Source organism: Cavia porcellus, unplaced genomic scaffold (genome assembly GCF_034190915.1).
Source record: "Cavia porcellus strain 051 isolate PalLab524CR breed Dunkin Hartley unplaced genomic scaffold, mCavPor4.1 scaffold_21, whole genome shotgun sequence".
Taxonomy (NCBI): Eukaryota; Metazoa; Chordata; class Mammalia; order Rodentia; family Caviidae; genus Cavia; species Cavia porcellus.
In genome coordinates, this window is record NW_026947504.1 from 28,520,878 (window position 1) to 28,545,988 (window position 25,111).

General features: G+C 39.5%; 1 protein-coding gene across 5 annotated transcripts in view; it reads left to right on the plus strand.

The window, feature by feature from the left end:
- Positions 1-2,660: 2,660 nt before the first annotated feature.
- Zmym2 (zinc finger MYM-type containing 2) overlaps positions 2,661-25,111 on the plus strand; it is a 111,635-nt gene continuing 89,184 nt past the window's right edge. For 3 of the 5 annotated variants that reach the window (XM_063232472.1, XM_063232473.1, XM_063232474.1), the window contains exons 1-2: positions 2,672-2,788; positions 3,847-3,915. The gene's annotated coding sequence lies outside the window, so the exon portion shown is untranslated. Of the gene's footprint in view, positions 2,789-3,846; positions 3,916-25,111 lie in introns of all 5 variants that reach the window. The other 2 variants (XM_063232476.1, XM_063232475.1) reach the window with 2 other exon arrangements.

Sequence of the window (25,111 nt, forward strand, 5' to 3'; positions counted from 1 at the left end):
AATATAATTTCAAGTCACAGACTGTGATGTCGTCTTGTCTTTTTTACCGGGAATTGCCTTTGCTATTCTATGTCTTTTGTGGTTGCAGATGAATTTTAGGATTGTTTTCTCTAATTCTGTGAGATATGCTATTGGAATTTTGATTGCGATTGCACTGAATCTGTGTAGCAGTTTTGGAAGTGTTGTCATTTTAACTATATTTGTTTTTCCTCTCCAAGAGCATGGGATGTGTCTCCATTTTCTAATGTCCTCCTCAATCTCCTTTTTGAGTACTGTAGTTTTCAATGTAGAGGTCTTCTACATTCTTTGTTAGATCTCTAGGTATTTCATTTTTTTGGATGCTATTGTATTGTTTCCTTGAGTTCTTTCTCAGAATTCACCCATTTTTAAAGTGTAGTTTCACATAAATAGAAACACGGAGCTTTTTAAAGATCTGGTCTATTTCATTTAGCATAATGTCAAGATTTGTTCCTGTTGTAGCATTTATCAGACTGTTATTCCTTTTCAGGGCTAAATAATATTCCACAATATGGATATACTACTTCATTTATCCATCTATTGATGGATGTTTGTGCTGTTTCTGTAGTTTGGAAAGCAAGAATCATGCTGTTATCTGTTATTCAGATATTTAAGATTAATTTCCTGGGAAATTGAGTATAAGTTTTACCTAAATGATGACCTAAAACACTTTCCCCTTCTAATGCCGAACTAAAATTCTCATTAACATGCTTTTAAACTTTTTTTTTTTTGCTTTTTTCCGGTACCAGGGATCGAACTCACGACTGCCTGATTATAAGACAGGTGCTTATGCCGCTGAGCTAAATCCCCAGCCCCATGCTTTTAAACTTTTAAAACAGTTTGGACAAAAGGATGTGGGTAAGTCAAAAAGTAAAAGAAAAATAGTATAATTGTGTTAATTATGAAACAGAAATAATGCCCTGGAATTGGTAGCAGTATAAAGACATCCTTCAATTGAAGATTATTGTGTGTCAAATAGTCTATCTTTAAAGTGTATTTCATAGCTCGTCTGGGAGAGGCCAATTGTTCTAAGTATAAATGAGTTGAGTTAGAACATGGTAGTAATGTGGTAGTAGAAAATAGAAGGCATAAGCTTTCACTGGATTACTACGTGGCCCACAGTGAGCAAAAAAAAAAAAAAAGACTTGTGATGTCAAACATGTCAATGCAAAATAGCACTGTGAAATATAAAATGTCAGGTTATTTAGAGCATGGAAATCTGAAAATTATTCCAATTATTAGTTTCCTGAAAAATAAGTGAGATATTTTTCGAAAAGCTGGTTTAAATACATTATGTAGGTATAGCTAAATAAAAGAACAGTGTATTTATAGCATTCAGCCTCAGGTGAAAGGCCTAAATTTTTATCAGTGAATTCTACTAGACTACCCTGTGTAATCAGTGTCTGCGTTTACACTAGTTCTTCATGGATAGTTCCTTTAAAATCTTCACGTTCGTTCCCACGCTGTTGGGCTTAGACGGCAGCATTCTAGGTCTACCATTCAGGGCAGTAGTGTATAGTTGGCCACCCAAGTGGGTGGGGACGTTTAACCAACGCCATTTGTTGTAATCCCCCTAACCACCACCAGGGCGAGACGCGAGCAAGGGCCGCGCTGAGGAGTAGAGTCTTGGAAATACCACCACGTCCGCCCAAAACGTAGGTGTAGACTAGGGACAAAAGAAAAGCCCTTGTGCAGTGGTCCGGGTGCCTCCCTCGTGCCGGACTGGGCTTCGAGGCGCTGGGGCGGCGGTGAAGACGGAGACGGCGGCCCGGGACAGGCCAGAGACGCGGTGCCCGTGGACGCCGGGCAGCGCGGTCACTCGGGTGGCGCGGGCCCCGTTCCGGGCAGCCCAGCACTCCTCCATCTTGGCAAGAGGCTGGGCGGCGCCCGAGTCTGGGACGCCGACCCGCAGCGCGGCCCTCAGGCGAATGGCGGGGCTCGGCCTGCGCCGCCCAGGACAGGGCTCACGGCCCCGGGCCGGCAGTGGGGGCCAGCGCGCCCGCATCTCCTCCAAGATGGAGGCTGTCGTCGCCTCTCGCCGCAGCATGACGGGAGTGTGGCCTGTCCCCAGGGGCGAGGCGAGGCGAGGCGAGCGCGGACGCGCCTCACGGCCCTTGGCCACCCCGGCGCCCAGTTCCCCCTGCCCGGCTTCGCCCTCGCACAGGCTCGCAGGGACTGGACAGGGAGGACGCGCGGCACAGAGCCTGCAACTGTCCTCGGGTCGCGTCCATGGGAGCCCAGCGACGGCAAAGCAGCCCCACCTCACCGGTTCGCGCCGCCCCAACCCTGAAAGCCCCACGCCCTGGGGCCGAGCCGCGGCCAGTGTGGCGGGCGACTCCACTCGGGCTAAGGACCCTGGCGGGGGCGGGGGAATGGGGAGGGGCGGGGCAGGCGCTCGGAGGGGAGGGGGAGAGGACCCGGTCCAAGCCGAAGGCCGGCGGAGGGGAAAGTGGGATAGGCGGGTTGGGGGCGTGGCCTGTACGTGACGGACAGGTGCTCGGACCACCCCACCGAGGGGGGTCCTGAAGGAAGGCCAAGGTAGCCAATGGCTGTACTCTAGACTCCCCGGCCCTCCTCCGCCAGCAGCCAGTGAGCACGCGGAGGGTGGGGCCTGTGCGGGCTCGGCTGCGCCGCCGCCGCCGCCTCCGCCTCCGCCTCCTCCTCACCAGCGCTAAAGCCGGGACTGGACCGAGCGGAGTTGTGCGTGTCGCCGAAGGGGGGTGGGTCGGGGGAGGGGAGGTTCGTTCCGCGGAGCCGCAGCCAGAACCGGGTGAGGCTTATCCCCGCTGTCTTTCCAGTCCAGGGCTGCCGAGAGTGGGGGTGGCTGGGAGCGGCGCAACCTCCGGAGGAGGAGGCGGAGGCGGAGATGGGTGAGGGCGGCCTCCAGAGCCTCCCCCCGACCCGGGCTTAGCACCCCGCGGCGCGGACGCCGTGGCCGCTGGGCGTCGGGCCTCGGTGCTGCTGGTGGCCGCGCTTATGGCCCGGGCGCCCTGGCGTGCGGCCCGAGGGCTGCGGGAGCGTGGGCGCGGTCGGGAGCGCCGGGTGAGGCGGACGCCGGGGCTGGGGTCGCGGGGCGGCGGGGCTGCAGAGCGGGTGCGGCGGCGGGAGGTCGCGGGTGTTTTTCTTTCTCTCCGGCGGGTTACTGAGGTGGTGTGTCGGCCGACTGCCCGCTCCCGGGGAAGCGCGTCGACTTCTTCGGCCTGAGCCGGGGTCCCCAAGTTTCCCGGGGCGGGGGCTGCTGCCCGCTCTCCACTGAGCGCAGGCCCCCACCCGCTCCCTGCCGGCGCCGCGCTGCGCTGCTCTCGCTCCCCGCGTATTGTTTGGCTGGGTCTCTAATGGCGGACGGGAGGCAGCGCTGCCGGTCGCCGACTGCAGGGGGGGGCACACATCGGGCCCAGGGCTCCTGCTCCGGGCTAGTATGGGCGATACTGGCCCAACGCTGACGCGAGTTGCCTCTTTACCTTCAGAGTAGTGCCGAGAGTGACGAGGATGACGCGGGGTGGGCGAATCGAAGAGGGAATGCAAATCCCTCGGTGGCGTCGGGGCAACGTTTACCCTCCCCCCTCCTTCCTGAGAGCGAGTTCAATGCTCAAGGCCGCTTCCCTCAGGATTTTACCTTTCCCATTGGTTTTGGCCCCAAATATCCTATGCTGTTTTGCTCCACTTACGTAGGAGCGGGCTGGCGTGCGCGGGATGGGGGTAATAATAGAAGGCTGAACCTCCTTGACCTCTTATTCTCTCCTCTGCCTCCTTCTGGCGGAAAAGGCTTGGTGCTCTCGCCAGGTTAGTTGGTCTTGATCCATTTTTCATTTTTTTCTCTTTTCCCAGGACGAGAAATCGCCTTTAGCCTACGGTGGTGCATCCTTGGCAGAAAGCAAAGAGGAAAACGCCCTTATTGTGAGTCCCATGCCCGTAATTCGTTGCTCGTTAAAGTGAACGTTGTTAGTTGTAGAGGTTCAGCGTGGGGATTTGGCCCTCCCCGTTGTTTTGAGGGGGAGGAGCTTTTCCTTGGGTGGCAGCTGCCCCTGGGGCAAATTCCGGGTAATGGTCGGTGAGGCAGCTAGGAGCGGACGCTGCTGTTTCCACCGCTGCAGACTTCGCTCCCGCTGCTGCAATACCAGCCTCAGCAATCAGAAGACAGGCTTCTGCAGCTGCTCACGTTACCGGAGGGGGGGTGGCTGGGGGGTGCAAAGGAGGGCATATTTCTGGTGCCCTCTAGAGTTCCGAAGTAGGAATTAACGTTGTTTCGTTTTAAATGCTATGAATGCAACCATTTTTATTTTTATATTTTTGCCATTCTTTTACAATGGTTACTTGATTTTAGGGGTTGGAGATTAGAATCACGAACTTTGACTTGGAATTTAAGACAGATTTTGCCTCTTATTGATGAGTTGTTCGATGTGTTTCATGTCTTTGCTTAGGAGAGTATAGTGTCCACTCTTGCAGTAGCTAGTGTCCTGTCTCATAGCCAGAATATTCATCAGACCAATATACCACTGTTGTCTCCCTCTCCAGTGTTGATTAGTCTCCACTTAAGAGGCCTTCACAAATTTTTCTTTCAGTCAAATGAAACTAGTTACAGAATTACCAGTGAAGGCAGCATTCTTGACACTGTGTCTTCAGCCCTTTGACAGTTGATATTGTAACTTCCTATACTGTCAGAGGTAGAGTCTTTAGTGTAAGAGCCTATGTTTTGTTTTTTGGTACTGGGACTAGAACTCAGGACCTTGTGCTTGCCCAGACAGGTGCCATGCTGCTAAGGTATGCCCCCAGCATGTTTAAATGTTGTATCTAAATGGTCAAAAATAGAGAATTGAAACTAAGGATTTGCTGGATAGAGGTTGTGAAGGATGCCATACTAAATATACACTAATGTAAGAAATCACATTAGTGGTTTCATATATTTTTTTCTCTTAACTCCAACCCCTTGTTGAACCCAGAGCCTTTGTATGAGCTATATCCCCAGCCTTTTGTTTTTTATTTTTATTTTGAGATGGGGTCTTACAGAGTTGCCTGGTTTGAGCTCTAACTTTGGACTCTCCTTCCTCAGGCCTCCCAGAGTACAGGTATTACCACTTTGTCTGGTGCTTCCTTCATTTTAATAGAGTAATAAAAAAACACATGAATTGAGTTCTGATTGTATACTAGCTCAATTCTTTTTCTTTTTTCCTTTTTTTTTCTGCCACAGGGTCTGGCTGTGTAGGTTAGCCTGGCTTTGAACTCGAGGCAGTCCTGCTGCCTCAGCCTCCCAAGTGCTGGGATTATAGGCTCTACAACCACACCCGGCTACTAGTTTAATTCTTAAATTTTTAAAAAAATGGTTGTCATAAAAACTTAAATTTATCAATAATAGCCTACTCAACCTCCAGTATGCACCATTTACATTCTAAAATTATCAGTACATGTCTAAACTAATTTTTAATGTTTCAGGTAACTTAACTGCCACAAATGGCTACTGTTGTAGATACTGTGTATTCCTGATTTGCAGAGGAGGAAATGGGCACAGCAAGTTGAGAAATGGTCTTGCTGTGTAGTTCAGGCTGGATTTGAATTCACTATATATTCCTAGCCTCCTCAGTGTTGGGATTATTGGATTGTGCTCAGCTAGGTAAAGAAAAGATTTAATTCTCAGTTTTATTTACAAGCTGGGCATGCATGTAATCTCAATGCTGTGAGAGACTGAGTTAGAAGTATTGCCAATTGAAGCCCACCAATTAATAACTAACAAATTTAACAATTTAGCCAAGATTCTGTCTTTTTTTTAAAGAAAAGATTTGGGGGTGTCGTGGCTGGAAATGTAGCTTAGAGAAGACCTTGGATTCAGCAGTACTTTCTTTTTTTTTTTTTTATTTTTTTTTGTCTTTTTCATTTTTATTGGTACCAGGGATTGAACTCACGACCGCCTGCTAGCAAGGCAGGTGCTTATGCCGCTGAGCTAAATCCCCAGCCCCAGCAGTACTTTCAAAAAGGTTTGATGACAGAGCCTAAGTTCAAAAACTATGTTATATTGCTTTACAATGCACGTAATGTGTGTGGTATAAATTTGGAATTTGAGACAGTGAAAACAGTATCAGTTTTTTCAGTCTTTGGTCCTTTCCTCCTTGGAGTATATAAAGAAATACAAAATGTCTGAATCTTGTCACATATTCTTTTAGAAAAAAGAGATTTCTGTGCTAACATATTTCAAAACTTATAGGGTACATTTGGATCAGAATTAATAAACTTTTTTTGATATGTCTACAGTATACAGTCTAGTCATTTCTTATATTCTGTAATGTTGAATGAATGTTACTTTTCTAATGAGTTTGAAGCACTTTCTAGGCATTAGATCATTCAAATATGATGGGTCAAGGATCACATTTTTCGTAATAGTGAGACAGACTTAATACCACATTTTCACAAAGTTTACCTTCCTGCAGGTTTTTTTTTTTTGTTCTTAGTTGTGGTATTGATAGGGGAAGCTTGCTAATTCCATGTGTTGGGTTTTTTTTTTTTTTTTTTGTCTTTTTCATTTTTATCGGTACCAGGAATCGAACTCACGACTGCCTGCTTGCAAGGCATATGCTTATGCCGCCGAGCTAAATCCCCAGCCCCCTTCATGTGTTTTTTTTGTGGAGACAGGTGTCTCACTAGACAGCCTAGGTTGGCCTTGAATTCCAGATCCCCCACCTCAGGATAGTTTGATTCATAGGCGTTTGGAGATGAAGAGCAGAAAATGTACAAATCTAGACTTCTTTGTGATTTTTAACACATGACTGCTAGTTGAGCACAATGCTTTTAAAAATGCCAAAATGCTCTTGTATTGTTTGATGTAGTGCATACTTTAAAAGTCTTAAAAACCTCAGATACTGGTCCTGTGAAGTGCTAGACAGTAAAATGAAGATGACCTGGCATTTATTTTTGTTTCTTTTTTTGATACGGGGGGGGGGGGGTTGAATCCCAGGCCTTTACACAGAGTTACATCTGCAGCCATTTTTTAAAATTTTATTTTTTTTGGACATGTGGTCTCCTTGAGTTGCTAAATTGCCTGAACTGAGGTCAGACTTGTTATCTTTCTGCCTGACAATTTTTAATTGATTGAATTTCTTTTTTTCTAATAACATTTGTTGATCAATTAATGTGAGTTAGAGTCTTTTAGATGTATTTAAAATATTTTTAACTTTCAAAATGACTTAGTTAAAAATAGAATATTTATGGCATCTTCAGTGCAGCCTTGATTGGATGGATTCTGTCCCCTTTCATCTATCCCTTGAAAAAAATTGGAAACAAAAGATATCCTTCTCCATTTTTATATAACCCTTATGGGCTGGACTTTATCTCACATGGTGAGACAGTCTTGAATCACTGAAGATATTTCACAGAACTTGACATAAGAACACTTCAGACTTGGATAGATATGAAGCTCATGATACTAACTGTATATAACAGTATTCATATTTAAAGTTTTCCTGTCATTTGCTCTTGGATGAAATCTAGAAGTGCACAACCAGTGCTATTGAGACAGTAAATCTTTGTGGTTAATTGGATGTTCTGTATCACAGTGCTGGAATATGAAATGGTTTAACACTGTCTTTGTTGTCAAAAGGTGTGGAACAGTTAGAAGTTTTATATCTTTTGTGTCCACACTTTATTTGATAATGATGATATATGGCTTTAGTTAAATAACGTTTGTTAAAAAGATTTTGGTATTTTCAGTTTCCATGGTGTTTTTTTGGGTGAGGAATGCAAGGGGAGCCAACTCAAGTTTTTTTTTTTCCTTTTTTTGAGATATTTTATATATACAGATACTAAAAAATTGGAAATGTGAAACATTTCTGATCTCACCCTAGATTTGAATTCTTCCATATCAATGATTTGGAGAGCTTCACTGCTATATTGTGTTGAGACAGATTGTAACTAAGTTACCAAGGCCGACCTGGAACTTCAGATTCTCCTTTTTAAGCCTCCTGAGTAAGTAGGATTGCAAGAGTTCACCACCATGCTTAGTTTAGCCAGTTTTTGAAATAATGAAAAAATTGCCTTAAGTTGTTGCACAAATTATTACTGTAAAACTAAATTTAAGTTTAGCTTCACAATTTTGATTACAATATTGACTTTTTAATTTAACTTTTTGCTTAGTATTGTATAGTTCTTTCTTTTTTTTAATCTTTTTTTTAATTTTTTTGATTCTGGAAATTGAACTCAGGACTTCACATTTGCCAGGCAGGCTCTTATGCTACTGAGCTATATCCCCAGCCCTTGCTTTGTTTTATTTTGTTTTGTCCTGGGAATTGAACTCAGGACCTTGCCCTTGCTAGGGAGGTGCTGTGCTGCTGAGGTATATTCCTAACTCTCTTTTCTTATTTTGTTACTGGGGATTGAACACCGAGTTACATCTCCAAATCTTTATTTTTAATTTTTTGTTTTGAGACAGGATCTCACTAAGTTGCTAAGTTACCCAGGCTGGGCACAAACTTGGGATCCTCCTGCCTCAGCTTCCCAGAATGATGGGGTTACTGGTGTGTGCCACTGTGCCCAGCTAATTCAGGTTTTATAACTGCTCGTTCCTCCTCGAAAGTCCTTCCTCCCAGTGTCTTCATACAATTTAACATTACAAAAGGGAAGTTTCTGTGGTTAGTCTATTCCCTGTGACACAGGCTCCCTACATCTTTTACTGTATTCAGTGTTTTTTGTACTTGTGTCACATTTTCTGTCTCTAATGACCTCTAATGACCCTCTAATGAGCTGTTTGTGTTTGGCCCTGTCTCTTGGATGTAAGTGTTCATTTGCCTTTCACTTTTATAACTCCCTTTGCATTTTTCAAAAGAACACAAGGTATGTACAGTAGCATCCTGTGTTCTCAATCTAATTATGCTGTGCTTTTAGGGGATGTAATAATGAATCGTTGTAAGCTTTTGTCAGTTTGATAAGGTAGAATGTGGATGGGATTCTAGAGGAATGTTGGGGACTAAAGTGCAAAAGGGATTTAGGACTAAGAAGAATGGAAAGGGGGGGTACTAAGTTACTTTTGTGGTTTTTCTCCTTAAAAAGCCATTTTTCATTTTGATTTTTGACCTCAGCATTGCCCAAGAGCTTTGTATGGTGATGAATTAGCAGCCAAACAGATTTGGGTTCAGATCTGCTCTGCTGATGAAAGAACTTGTAGAATGATCCAGAAAAAGAAGAAAACTGAATCGTGCTGATTGTAGGAGAGAGAGAGAAAGAGAGAAAATATATATACATACATACATACTGAAGTTTATCAGACTTTTAAAATAAATTTTGGTATATGAAATTATGCCTATAATTCCAGCACCTGGTAGGCTGAGGTGGAAGGATCTGAGTTCAAGGCTAGAATAAGCTCTATAGTGAGTTTAGGACTAGCCTGAACCATATTGTGAGACTCTGTCTCAAAAAAGAAGCCTCAATAAAACTGCTAAAGGGCTGGGGATATAGCTTAGTGGCACAGTGCCTGCTTGGCAAGCAGCAAATCTTCAGTTTGATTCCTGGTACCCCCCCAAATAAATACAATAAAAAATAAATACAACTTTTTTTGCCCTAACTCCTATTTGCAATCTCTTAACTTCTGTGCTTAGAGGATACTCATTTGACAGACAAGTATAGCAATGCCTGCTTTCCTGAGTTTGTTAAAGTGAGGGTTAGAAGTAGAGTGGAGAGCTAGGTGTGATGGTATTTGCTTCCCATGATTTTTTTTTTTTGTACCTGGGATCGAACTCCCGACGTTGTGCTTGCCAGGCAGGCACTTATGCCGTGGAGCTAAATCCCCAACCCTGCTTCCCGTGATTTAAGCAGTCTGAAGCAGGAAGGAGGATCTTGAGTTTGAGGCTAGCCTCGGCTACACTATGAGACCCTGACTGAAAACAACAAGAGTGTAGGAGTACTTAGTGCTTAGTACTTCACTAGCATGCTTGAGGGTCCTGGGTTCCATCCCCAGCTCTGCACACAAAACATAATATATAGGGGAGATAGATGACTGGCTAAAACTAATGCTTATTCAGTAGCAATTGACTACAGGTTACACACTATATGGACCAAACATCATGCATTTGCAGCCACTGCTAGAATAGTAAATTCACTGGTGCTCCTTGAGAGTTACTAGAAGGTTTTATATTGTCTTTTTTTTTTTTGTCTTTTTCCTTTTTATCGGTACCGGGGATTGAACTCACGACTGCCTGCTTGCAAGGCAGGCGCTTATGCCGCTGAGCTAAACCTCCAGCCCCCCATATTGTCATTTTTGAGACCGAGGATCTTGCCTATGCAGTTCATGCTGGCTGTGAACTCACTTTGTAGCCAAGATTGGTCTTGTACTTTCTGCATCTCTTTTAACTATTATATTTCTTTCTTTCTATTTTTTCTAATAACCTTTTTTCTCTATACTTTTTAGAAGAAATCTCTCTGATTTGCACTGTCAGCAATAGTGAATCTGCTGTTCTATAGTCTGGTAATTTACTGCTGATTTTTGATCATAATTTTGTAGTGTTTGAAATTTAGTGTTTTAGATTTAATGTTTAAACACTTGACGTCTGGGACTTTGAAGTAGTGTAGCAAGAAGTACTATAGTCTCAGGGCTGGGGATTTAGCTCAGTGGCATAAGCGCCTGCCTTGCAAGCAGGCAGTCATGAGTTCGATCACTGGTACTGATAAAAAGGAAAAAGACAAGAAAAAAAAAAAAAAAGAAGTACTATAGTCTCATTTTGGACCATCCCTTCACCTCCATTTCCCCCCAAATGTTGGGACCTTTAAAGTGTGTTTATTTCCTTAAGAGCCATGTTAGCTCTGTCATTTGCCTTATACTTTCACTTTAGTCCATTATATTAGAAAATGATGAGTTCATTTAGAAGATAATTTCATACAATTTTTTTTTCTCTCGTTCACAACCAGGTTAATTTTCATAAAACCCAGTCTGATCACATTATTCATTTTTAAAAAATTGATTCCTGTTAGCATGTAAAGCAAAATACAAATGAACTCTGAATTTCTAATTTTTTTTTTAATCTTTTAAGTTCCATTTGGAGAACTCATGTAAATAAATAAACATAAAAAGTGAATAGGCAACATCTGTATATGAACAAAATACATGTCAAAAAGGACTTTTTTTTTGGTCTTTTTCATTTGTATCGAACCAGGGATCGAACTCATGACTGCCTGACTGCCTGCTTGCAGGTCAGGCGCTTATGCCGCTGTGCTAAATTCCCAGCCCCAGGACTTTATTTTTACGAGTAGGAAAATCTGTTAGAGAAAATGAAGGGAGAATAGGAATGGGGACTAGGTATAGCTTCTTAGAAACAGGAGGGTTCCTAAATGGGTTGAGTAGAGCCATTCTTAAAATACTTTGGTTATGAAAATAAAATATAGCCTGAGAAGGGGATAAGGGCACTGTGGTGGGTTGTCATGCCTTTCTTTGATGTGCAGAAAAATGGGGCATTAGTTTAGATTGTCACATGATAATCCAAAGTGCTGAAGAGCCCTACAAAATTGCTTTACCATGCCATGGTTTTGAAAAGGAATGGCTAAGAATGTGCACATGGAATTGGTGCTACACTGGGCAGAAAGAGTGCAATATAGAATATGATAAAAAACACATAGAATATGATGATTTGGTAGAATGTTTGCTTCGGCAGGAAATTATAAAATGCATGAATACCATCAAGAGGCAGCAGGATAAGCTGATAAACAAGGGGACATACACCCCCTCCTCCTTACCACCTGAGCAAGGGGGATGCTAGGCCTTGAACTGGGCAGCTGCCAATGGCTGGAGGCTGGTATTCATGCTGTTTTTCACTGGAAGGATTGTTTACTGGAAACCTCTGACAGATGTGTAAAAATAAAGGAATATTATGTCCTTAAAGATACGTATATACACATATATTTATATGCAAATACATGTACATGTGTTTATATAACATATATAAGTATATTTGTGTAAAATATATATATGTGTATATATATGTATGTATGTATATATATATATATATATGTATACATATATATGTACACACAAGCAATAAAGATATATATGTGACATGGAACTAGATGTGGTGTCACTTGCTTCCCAGCATTTAGGAGGCTGGGACAGGAGAATAATTTGAGTATAAGTTTAAAATTTTAAATATATTCTTAGGATCTCCCCCAGTTTATCATACTAGTATTCTTCATAGATAATCATTACTGTCAATAATTGATTCATTCTCTGTCTCTGTCTCTGTCTCTCTCTCATTTTTCGAGACCGGATCTTGCTTCAGGCTGGCTTTGAACTCACTGTGATCCTCCTGCCTCAGCCTCCCAAGTGCTGGGATTACAGGCATATGCCCCATATAAGGCCCCAAACAGTCTAGCATTCTCGTAATTCCTTCAGTCTCTCTTGTACCATTCATTAATTGATTGAATTCTGGTAGTCTGTGTATTAGAGCAGTTCACAACTCTTTGTTTTATTTTATTGTACTAACATGTATTGAAAGATACTAGAACTTGAGGTACACTTTCTGGATTTGCCTACTATCTAACAGGTGTTTGCCATAGGAAATTAATCTGATTATGCATAATGTGTATTTGCATAATGGGATAACATTTAAGGTTTATGGTAAGATATATCAAGGAAGTTCTAATGAGAGTGCTATCAAGTATGTCTTGTCAGTGGTAGTTATTATATAATCAGATGCAAAGTGGAATTCAAGGTATGAAAGGGTTAAATAAAAGTGATCCTGGTGTATGAATGTGGTGCTATGCTTTAATCTTAGCGCTACCTGTAATCCCAGAAATTAGGCTGAGTGCTGAAGCAGTTTGAGCTGCCTAGTGACTTCAAGGCCAACCTGACCTATATATCTACATCCTGTCCTTAAAACAAGCAAAAAAAAAAAAAAAAAAAAAAAAGACAGCAGTTACTAAGTAAAACAAGACCGAGTCCCTTCTTTGCTTTGGGCTCATTTAAAACATTTAGTAAATAATAAACTGGAATTATGAATGATAGATACATTTGTCAATTTAGTTTCTGGAATTTGTTAAGGAAGAAAACAGATTTTCTTTGGTATACTTTATATTTTGTTTGTATATCTTTGATTTTTAAAATCAAGTCAGTGAGATATCTTGAACATACCTCAAGGAAAAAATACTGGTAAAAATTATAATGTGTGTCTATAATTTTAATGAAACAGGCAATACAGTTTTTAAAAATAATCTGCATTGGAGAAATAATATATTGGAAGAATAGATTCTATTACATGAAACCTAATCTTTTTGAAACTTAACTAATTGCTTATTGATAGAAATATTGCTTCTTTAGGTTAGATGAGGTCTTAATCTTGCAACATTGGAAATCATAAAAAAGATAATTTCTTATATTCTTTCATTGTTTTTTATATTTTAAAGTAGTACTGTACATAATAATAAAAAATAACAGAATACTCTTCTAAAAAGTGGGTAATTTTTTAAAAGTTCTCCCTCATGTTTAAAACACTAGGCTTGTTACCAAAAACAGTCATTACGCCATACTATAGGTTTAGAATGCTTCGTGATTGTAGGAATAATGTCTTGATAATTCATTTCCAAATTAACATACGTAAATGGAGATAACTAGTGCTGTAGTTTTTAGAGTTATGTTTGGAAAAGGAAGTATGGATTTATTGAGCTTTGATTAAAGGGGAAGAGATGAATAAGATGTGATAACCTTTTATTAGGGATTAGAATCATGTCACTAATTATGATTATACAGATGAATAGAGAAATAACAAATCATGAAAGACAGGATAGAGATATTTTTATTCTTGCTTATCTCATCTTCTAAGAAAGTTATTTTAATTTCCTGTTTTTATAACGAGTGAGATTCAGGTAAAGTGATTATGCTATGGAACATAGGAAGGGAAAATCAGAGCTGAAATTCAAGGGAGGTGGAAAGGAGTTTTTAAAAACCCAGACTTCACTCTTCCCAAATAACAACAAACCTCTACCTGATAGGTTGTTATCTTTCTTTATGAGGGAAAAATACTTACTTGATAAATACTGGCCAGGTACTATGTTAATATGTTGAATTTAGGTGATGTGACACTTTTAAATGTGGAAAGGAACCTTTCAGGCAAAGGAATGCAGATGGTACAAAGATCTTTGAGATACTCTGGAGGATATAGTAGGTAATATCAGTAATTCAGAAAAATGATAGATTTCTAGGTCTAGAAAGATATCAGGTAAGTGTTAAAATTGGACAATTTTAAGGCTTATTTTGGGAGCAGGATAGAACTTGATGGGCCGTCACTGAAGAAGAGAAAAAATTCAGAATGGTCTCCGGTAGCTAGACACATAAGTGCCTGAAATGGTAAAAGCTACAGAAGGTACAGGGAGAGGATATAGTAAGTTAGGAGTTTTGAAAATTTAGATGGAGATAGTTTAAAGAGCTAGGGCCATTTAAGATATGACTTAAAGTTATGGGAGCGGATCAGATTTCCAAAAAAGTTAAAAAAAATTACTTGAACAGACCTTATAAATTTTGGTGCTTTTGTAGAGAATACATTATTCCTTAGTCCTGAAAGTCTGTACCCTAGAGACAACTTGTTCAGACTCTCATAACCCCTCAGTGGATTTTTAGTAGCTAAGTACATGAATTAAAAGGCTTGTATTAACTTCTGAAGCCTGAGTAGCATTGCTTTAGGTTTAAAGAAACATTTAAAAATTTTATGGCTAATTTGTAATAGACCTATGCTGTCTATTATTGGTTCCCAGGTCCTTTTTCCCATATTGGGGAGGTTAAGAATATCAACTTAGTGTTTAAGCTCTTTGTCTCTGCATGTATTAATATGGAGTAATTTTGTATGTGCATTTTAAGAAAATGTATACTATACATGTCTTTTCTGCAAAGACTTTTTGCTTATTTTAATGTTATGTCCTAAGTATCTTTTTGGCGTAAGATGTGCACTTTTCCGTGGCATGGATTTAGTAGAGCGTAGAGTGTTCATGGACAGTTTGTTGCTATTTTTTTCTTGTTTCTCTTAGCACTGCAAGGAGTATACTTTGCCCCTTACTTAGTTCCTTACCTCTCCTCTCCTCTTACCCTCTCCTCCCCTTCCCTTTCATAGGCCTTCATACTGAGCTACATCCACTTTTATTTTTGGTTTTGAGGCATGGTGTTAGTAAGCAGCTAAATCATTCAGGTTGGGCTCACATTTGTGATCTGCCTGCCTCAGCCTCTAATAGTGCTGAGATTACAGGTGTAACATATAACTGCCATGCCTAACATCTTGTATGTTTTCTCTAGGGGAAATACTGAGAGTAGGAATTGTTGAGCCAGTATTACGCCTATTAATATTTTTTAGGTCCTGTTAGACTACTGTCCTTTGTACTACCCTATCAGCTGCATTTCCACAAGTTTTGCCATAGTCTTCCCATCATTGTATATTATCAAATTAAATATTTTTTCTTGTATAATAATGTGATTTTTTTAAACTATGGATGACAGTTCTTTTTTTTTTGGTACCGAGAATTGAACTCAATACCTTGTGCTTGCCAGGCAGACATGTATGCCACTGAGCTAAACCCCCGACCCAGAAATACATTTTTAAAATTTTATGAGGTTTTTTTTTTGATGCGTAAACTTTTTTGTGTGTAAATAGGTGACATAATGTGATCCTTTTTTCTTTACCCCAAGAAAAAGTGATTATAACGATATATAACACTTTAATGATAGAAATAATGAAACAGTATCAAGAACCATATAAGAAAGTTGAAGGAAACACATATCTGAATGAGAAGACATAGATAATGTAAAACAAAAATGCTACTTTTTTCCTCCAAATTTACATTCAGTGAAACCCTGATCAGTCCCAGTATATAAGCATATATAGTACCAGTTTTAAAAAAAGTAAAAAAGGGTAAAAAACGGATCTTCACCGGTTGAATAGTCAGTTCCCAAGATTGCCCCTAATTTCAGATGCCAATTGCAAGTTGCAGGTTTGGTTATTTATGTTTCTAACTGGTTGTAATCAGGATTCCAGATAGACAGTATCAGAATTAAACTGGATCAGAGGACACGCTGCTGGTGTGGAGGGAACTCCTCCTCTACAATCCATCCCCAAAAACAAGTTTCAGTAAAGTTTGTTAACATAAAATTTATCATTTTTGCTGAGTGTGGTTAGTGCATGCCTGCAATCCCCAGCCTGGAGAATTTAGTGACTTATGAAGCAAGCAAGACCCTGTTTCAGAAAATTAGAAAGGCTGGAAATGTAGTTCAGTGTGAAGGGCCTGGCTGAAACCTCAGAACTGCAAAAGGGAAAAACAAAAATACTCGGTGATAGGTAATTGTTAGTATTATGCCAAAATCTTTGCCACTTTCTAGAACTTTTTCATCATCCCCCAAAAATAATAAATAACCCAGTCTCCACATTACCCTGTCCCTGGTAACCTCTGTTCTAGTTTTTGTTGTTTTTTGAAACAATTTGGCTGTAGTAAGTACCTCACAAGTAGAATTGTACAATTTGTGCCCTTTTGTGCCTGGCTTATTTTACTGAGCATAATGTTTTCAAGGGTTACTCATTTTCTAGGGACAAGTAATATTTTATTGTTCATATTTACCAGTATTTTCCTTATTCACTTGTGGTTTGATGGATACCTCAGTTGTTTCTACCATTTGTCTATAGTGAAAATTTTGTTATAATCATTGTTTCCATTTGAGCCAGTGCCTTAAGTTCTTGGAGTTTATACATAGGAGTGAAGTTGATGGATCATATGTTAATCTTTGTATCACTTTTTGAATAGTTATCAGACATTTCCAGTGTTGTGTTTGTTTCTGGTTTCTGGACCTCATCAGCAATTATTTTCTTTTTCAAAATACCCATCTTGATGAGTGTGAAATATTTTGTTTTTCTCATTTTTAATTATGATAAAAAATCCACATATATTATTGTTTCTTTTTCTTTTATTGGGGGAGGATCTTTTTGAGACACAGTTTAGCTTTGCAGTTCAGATTAACCTTGAACTCACTATGTACCTAGGCTAACTTTGAACTTGCAGCGAGCCTCTTGCCTTAGCCTTCCCAGTGCTGGGATCATAGGCATGAGCCTCTATGCCTGGCAGTCATTTTTAACAATAATTTTTAAGTGTACATAGCTCACTAGTATAAAATATATTTACATTGTTACACAGCAGACCTCCTGAACATTTTCATGTTGCAAAACCAGCACTGTTCATTAAATAACAATCCCCTATTTTTTTTTTTTTTTCCTTTTTATCGCGACCAGCGCTGGGATCGAACTCACGACTGCCTGTTTGCAAGGCAGGTGCTTATGCCGCTGAGCTAAATCCCCAGCCCCTATTGTTTTGTTTTTAAGAAAAGCTCTTACTGTATAATCCAGGCTGGCATTGAACTCACTGTGGAGCCCAGGCTGATCTCGAACTCATGGCAGTCCTCCTGCCTCCGGCTCATAGGTGTTCATCACCATGCCTGGCTAAACAACAAATAGTTTCTTATATCCTTCCCTTTATCCCCTTGTAGCCACTGTATTTATTTATTTAGGATGGTACTGCAGGTTGAACCCAGATCCTTTGCACTAAAACTGTTGTATTCCTAATGTTTTTTAAATTTTGGGATAGGGTCTCAGTACTTCACTAGTTGCCCAGACTAGGGATTAAATTTCTGATCCATGTCCACTGTAGCTGGAGAGGGCTGGGACTACAGGTATGAGTCATCCTGCCTCTGTTAATAATCTGACTACATCATACAAGGGGAGTCATAAGATATCTGCCCCTTCGTTACTTTCAGAGATTTTTTTCACATCTTCAAGGTTCAGCTATGGTGCAGCACGTATCAGAATTTTTCCTCTTTAAGATTAAATAGGCTGGGTGACATGCCTGTAATCCCAGAACTCAGGAGGCTGAGGCAAGAGGGTCATCACAAGTTCGGGGTCATCCTGGGCTACATAGTGAGTTCAAGGCCTGTCTGAACTGCACAGTGAGAACCTGTCTCAAAGAGAAACAGAATAGTATTCCATTGTATGTAGTAGATGGTATGTTTTATTTATTTATGTGAACACTAGCATTTGAGTTACTTTTTTATCCACAGCATTTGTGAATAATGCTGCTTTGAACATGGATGTGCAGTTTGCTTTTAGTTCTTTTGAATGTATGTCCAAAAGTGGGGCTGCTGGGTCATATGATAATTCAGTTTTTGAGGAACTACCATACTATTTTCTGTAGCAACTGCATCATTTTGCATTTTTACAATGTATAAGGAATTTGATTTCTTCACATCCTTAGTAGTATTTGTGTTTTAAAATATATACACTCACTTCATTTTAATACTTGGTGTACAATAATGTAAAAACATCAAACATGGACATTTGTAGATGTTGTGAAGGACATAACCTCCAGAGCAGAATGAATAGAAGGACTGTGGCCAGTTGTACATTTTTGAATTGTATAAAGTGTTGAGTTAGGAGATCCCTTTATATGTTCTGTAAGTTAATCTTTTATAGAAATACAACAAATTAAGTGTTTTTGCCCATTCTGTCAGTTGTCTTCATTTTTTGGATAGTGTTCTTTGCACAGATGTTATATCTGATTTATTCTTTGTTGTTTTCTTTGTGCTTCTGTTGTCATTCAAGAAATCACTGCTAAATCCAGTGGCATATTTTCTCTGTGTTTTAAGAATTTCGTAGTTTTGACAAACCAACCAAGACACATAAACACCAGACCATTGCCAGTTCATGTGCTTAGGACTGGGAGTGCTGGTTGGTTTGTGCCACTTCCCTAAGTTGTTCACGGTCTCTTTGTCAAGCACTCCCCTTGTGGTTATGTGTCTAGTTGGGTTCTAGAGATCCAAGTGAGGCCTTGTCCTTTCACTCTGTCTGTGTGTCCATCTGTTCTCTTGCTGTGTGTAAGGGATCAAACATCTGGCCTTACACATGCTAGTAAGAGCTCTACTGCTGAGCAACCACCTTCAGCCCCGAGACCCCATGTCTTAAAAATAATTCTATTGGCATTTTTATTGGGTTCAAAGTAAATTTACATATTAATTTAAGGGAAATTGATAGCTTTTTAAATTCAGTGTTCCTTTGTAATTAAGTTAGATTTTGGTTTTAACAGTATATATCCTAGTGAGCTCCTGGAATTAAATGAAGTTATCTTTTAGGTCATTGTAGTAATTTTTATTAACATTCACATTGAGTTTGGTCAGTTACAGCTTTGGAGTTGTCTTCTTTTTTTTTTTTTTTTTAATTTTGTTTTTTGAAATACGTTCTCACTGTGGTAGTTTAGGCTGGCCTTGAACTCTGTGTACTTTTCCTGCCTCAGTTCCAGGGTGCTAAAATTACAAGTGAGCACTGTTACAATCTATAGGAATCTTTTACACCCATGCCCATATTGTTTGAGAGAGGTTCCTTGTTATCTAGAATATGTTGTGTTCTGGGCTCATGTATTTCCTAGCTCTGACATCTAGAACCATTTCTTCAAGGACTCCTCTGTTTTGCTTGCTTTTTTTTTAATTCATTGTATTTTCTCTCTACATACTATTTTCCAGCCTTCTGTTCTTTTAAAGTTTTTTTATTTGAGGTACTGGGGGTTGATTCCAGGGTCTCAAACATATAAGACATACATTTTACCACTGAACTGTAATCTCAGCCCCTTAATTTAATTTTTTTGTTTTTTTTTGTTTTTCTTTTTGAGATGGGTATTCAGGCTGACCTTGAACTCACTGTGTAGCCCACATTGGCCTCACATTTGCAGTGACTCTCCTGACTTAGGTATCTGAGTGCTGAGATTACAGGTGAGCTCTACCATACTGGCTACTGAAACTTTTTTTAAGAGGTTGAAACTAAGTCTCACTGAATTGTTTGCACTGGCCTTGAACTTGTGACCCTCCTGCCTCTGCCTTCCAGGGTGTTAGGATTACAGGTGTGTACCACTCTATACTTATTTTGTGACTATGATGATTTTATCTCTGAATCTGTTCATAATTTTCATAATTTTTTCCCTTAGGTAGTTAGCTGCCAAGTTGAGTTTTCTGTTGGTTTTCACCTTTTGTTTATTTTAGTAAGAGAAAAAAACAATTTCAAAACAAGATAGTAGAGTAACAATGGTCAATACAGTGTATATTATCTTTGAATTAGCTCAGAGTACAAGATGCTAGCATTTAATTGTCCAAGCAGTATTATCACGTATCTTTTTTTCAGTGAACAAAGAGAACTTTAGTAATATAATCATTTTAACTATCTTGTATTTTTTCTTTTCCCTTCCTCCTTTTCTCCATTCCAGTTTCACTTTCCTTTTGAAATTTTTTCTCATTTTAGAATATGTATTGTACCTTTGGTTCTTATTTATGTTTTCAGCTCACACTAGGGAGACTATAATGTTTACATGGGTGTGACTGGTTTATTTCACTTATGAGTATGTTCTTAGTTGTATCCATTTATCTGTAAAAGTCTCCAGTTTATCTTTCTTTATGACTGAGTAGTATTCCAGCATATAAAAAGGCCACATCTTTTCTTTCTGTTCCTCAATTGATGGGCATTTGGATTGTTTTCAGGATCTAACTACTATTATGATGCTATAAACATGGTTACATATATTTTATATAATTGGATGTACTGGTATTAATTGCATATATGGTAATGATTGTTATTTTTTTTCCTCTTGGATTGTTTCCTTTAAAAGGATACAGTGATCTTCTTTGTCTCTCTTATCCAGCCTTGGCTTGAAATTTACTTTTTCAGCAAATAGAATAGCTACCTCTGCTTTTTTCTGGATTTCCTTTGCATGAGGTATTGTTTTCCATCCTTTGACTTTGTTTATGAGTTTCTTTTTGAATTAAATGTGTTTCTTATTGTTGGATCTTGCTTTTTGATCTATTGTGCTAGTCTGTCTCTTGATTGGTGAATTGAGACCATTAACATTGATGGTTATAAAGTGATTGGTCCTGTTGATGGCTTCCCTTCTTTTTTTTCCCTTCCCTATATTTAATTGTCTTGTCCAGTGGATTTCTTCTGTTGGTGATCATGGAGTTGTAGTCCTTGTTACCTCTTTCTAGAATGCCCTTCAGAGCATTTTGGAGTGGTGGTTTGGTGGTCAAAAATTTCCTTAGATGTTCTTTGTCATGGAAGTGTCTTAGTTCTCCATCAATTTTGAAAGATAGTTTTGCAGGGTACATCAATTTGAGTTTTGAGGTTGTTTTCCTCTTTGAAGTTGAAATAACTTCACTCCAAACTCTCCTTGACCTGAGGGGTCTGTACTGAGAAGTCAGTTGTGATTCTGATGGGGTGTTCTTTTTAGGTGCTTTGTTTCTTTTCCCTAACAGCTTTTAAGGTTCTGTTCTTGGGTTGAATTTCTGGAATCTTTACTATAATGTGCCTGGTTATACATTTTCTTTGATCATTGCTATTTGGAATTCTATATACCTCAGTTACGAATGTCAAAGTCTTTTTCTCTACTGGGGAAGTTTTCTGGTATGAGGTCTGTGAACAGTTAGTTTTTCTTTTTTCCTAAATATAGGTTGAGAAATCCCCATTTTTAGTGTCTTTGATTTTTCTTGTTTTTAATTTTTCACATTTTATTGGTTATATAATTTAATGCGTTTATTTTGACAGATTCATATAAGTGCATAACATACTTTGACCCACTACCTCACCTCCACCTCTATAGTTTCACATGGGGGGATCAATGTGGATAATATACTGTGCTTATATCTGCTTCTCCATAACCTTTCCTTTATGTTCCTTCTTCTTTCCTCTTACTCCCTTCTTCTTGTCTAGTAATCGTTTACTTTGTACTTCCTTGTTATTCTTTTTAGATGACATACTATGTAGAACATGCAGTATTTTGTCTAAGTATAGCTAATGTCATATTTCTCAGAAGAGAGTCAATTTCATAAATGGACAGATAGGTGATTGGGTTTTAGATCGGAAATCAGGTCTGAAGAGTCACAATCATTTATGCATATGTTCATTTTATAGCCGAGTCAGTCTGTTGCCTCTTTATGTGATTACAGATTTAATTGAATGTGAAAGGAAGTCTAGGTACTTCCCCCCCCCCTTTTTTTTTTGTACTTTACTTTTTAAGTAGCCTTTACTCAGGCCTTTTAGTTTTAACTATTTTAGGTACACAGTCTGCTTTGTGAAGGAAATGGTGCCATGGTGGTGGCTTCTGAATCTTTTGAGAATTTTGCTTTGCGTTGTTGCCTCATTCCTCTGCAAATGGTTACACCAGTCAGGATACATTATACCTTATGACAAAGTAAATGTTAAATACAAGTTTAATTGCATTTGTACTTGTTATGTAAGAATATACGTTAGTGTGGTGATCATGGAGTTGTAGTCCTTGTTACAAAAGGCTTTACCTTTTGTAGGCCTACTAAGTTATTTACAACTGATCTGCTTGTGTGCTTCTCTTTGCAGTTTTGGTGCTGTTGAGTAATTCCCCATCCTTGGGAGTTTGCTTTTTTTTTTTTTAATTTTATTTTGAAAGTATACAACAGAGCAAGACAGAATAAAGCCAACTAAGATTGTACAGTGAAATTGGTACAGAACTTCACAGCAGGTTACTGGGATAACAGTAATAGATATCACAGTATATTTTGTTATCTTTATAATAGTTATTCTTTTGATCACGTGTATCAAAATGAGATGAAATATAGAACACTATAGAACCCATCAAAACAGAATATTGAATAGAGCAGTACCATCAATCAGAAAAGAGCAAAACAGCAATAAAAATATTTGCCTTCAAAGAGATGGCAGAAGGAAGTCCCCCCCATTTGCTATGGTCCCAGGAGATGCTCAGATTTCTGGTTCCCACCCGTTAAAGGGCGGGGGATGGGGGGGTGAGGGGGATAGGGGAAGTGGGATATCCGACCCCAGGCCATGCATCAGTAGGTTCACTACTGCCCAGCAGGGAGGACTGGTTGTTTTGTTTCACAGTTTTCCTAAGTTCAAACATGGTGTAGATCTCAGGAGCTGCTGCTGGTTCTCCCCCTGGAAGGGCTGCAGTCTGCCACCCTGCCACCGCTTACCAGGGAGGGGAGGTGCTTGCTTGGCTTCCCAGCGTCTTATGTTCCAACATGGCGGATCTCAGGAGCTGCTGCTGGTTCTCCCCCTGGAAGGGTCACAGTCTGCCACACTGCCACCACTTACCAGGGAGGGGAGGTGCTTGCTTGTCTTGCCAGTGTCCTAAGTTCCAACATGGCACGGATCTCAGGAAACACTGCTGGTTCTCCCCCTGGAGGGCCCGCAGTCTGCCAGACCGCCACTGCTTACAGGGAAGGGAGGTGCTTGCTTGGCTTCCCAGTGTCCTAAGTTCCAACATGGCATGGATCTCAGGAGCTGCTGCTGGTTCTCCTTTTTTTTTTTTTAAATCTTACAAGGTCTGTTGACCCTGGAGTTGAAGCAAAATTTTATTACTGTCTTCAGTAGGGCATTATGTTGAGTAATATATACATATTAATTTTGTATTTAGTTTGCTCATTATTTTAGTGGAGTAATCTTCCTTGATGTAAGAATTATAATTTTCATATAGTAATATTTGCCCCTCTTATATTTAAAAAAAGTTTTTTTTTGGTGTGTCTGTATTGGCTTATATTTTTAGAAGAGTGCTATATAGTAATTAAAATCTTTTTTTTCCTTTTCCTCTTTTTGGTGGTGCTGGGAATTGAACCCAATTCCTTTTGCATGCTATGCAAGTGGTGAGCTATATTCTCAGTATCTGTATGTTATTCTTGACTTTAATGATAATGGTTTTAATATTTTTTATTAAATTTGATATATTTTGGTTTTCTATCTTATGTATATTTATGAATTTGTCTCCTATATATTCTTTGTCTTTTTTTTTTCTTTTTTCTTTTTTTTTGGTTCTGAGGATCAAACTCATGACCTTGCGCCTGCCAGGCAGATGCTTATGTTACTGAGCCAAATCCTGCCTCCCCATTTTGTTTGAGACAGGGTCTTGCGATGTTGTTCAGGCTAGTCTTGAACTCACTATGTAACTCATTCTGGCCTTGAACTCATGGCAGTCCTCTTTCCTCATCCTATAATAAGTTAGCCCCAAAACACTTTAAAAATCTTTGCTTTTTTAGGTGATGTCAGTTCAGTTTCCTGTGTGTGTGTGTGGGGGGGGGGGTATGTGCAGGTGCAACTAGAGATTGAACCCAGGACATTTGACACAGGATCTCACTAAGTCACTAGGTGTCCAGACTGCATTTATATTTGCCCTCCTCCTGTCAGGTGTTGAGATTACAGATGTGCACTACCATGTCTGACTAACTTCCTTGTGATTCTTTACGATCACTATAAAGCTTTCAGATATAGCTTACAACTGTGATCAAAAAAGTTACATTTAAATTTTAAAAATTTAGAGTAAAAGACACTTTTTCAAGACTGATAGGATGTGTTTGAAGTGAGGGCAGTACTTTAAGAGGGCTGAATGATAATGTCTTTTTCACTGTAATGTGTTACCTTCATTGAAACATTCATGGTATTTTTTTATCACCTTGTTGATCAACTATTTATGGCAGTTTATGCAAGTAAAAATATTAATGGTGTGTACTCTTCCATTGTATTCACTGAATCTGGCACTCTGAGACATTTGGCTGTTCTTTGAAGTCAACGTGAACATGAAAGATAGTGCTTTGAATCAACTTAGGACAACAAGACAGCTATAGCAGTGCAGTTAAACAATCAGGAGAGTAACTTTGAGAACTGTTTCAGAAAGTGGGGGAACAAGTGGGAAAGTGTGTTCAAATAGAGGGGCAGTATTTTGAATAAAAGTAAGGGCAATACATCTTTTACTGTAAAACTATTAAAATTTTAAACATCCTATTTGTTGGTTACACCTCATAAGTGAGAAAACTATCAATACTTTTGTTGAAGTGCTTTTTAAATAGTTGTTTTTAATTTTAATACATATTTTCCCTACATAGTGCTAGCATCATACAGCATTTTTCATTTATTTATATTTTTATATATTTTAAATATATTTATATAATTTTTCATATATTTGCTGTTTGTCCGTCTGAATAGTGTTGATTCTTTTTAGATGCCCATTTTTGGCTTGAGTCTTTAAATTGGGGGCAGGATCTGATTTTTTTGAAGTTCTTTATATACTTTATTCTAGATATTAGTCCTTTCAGAAG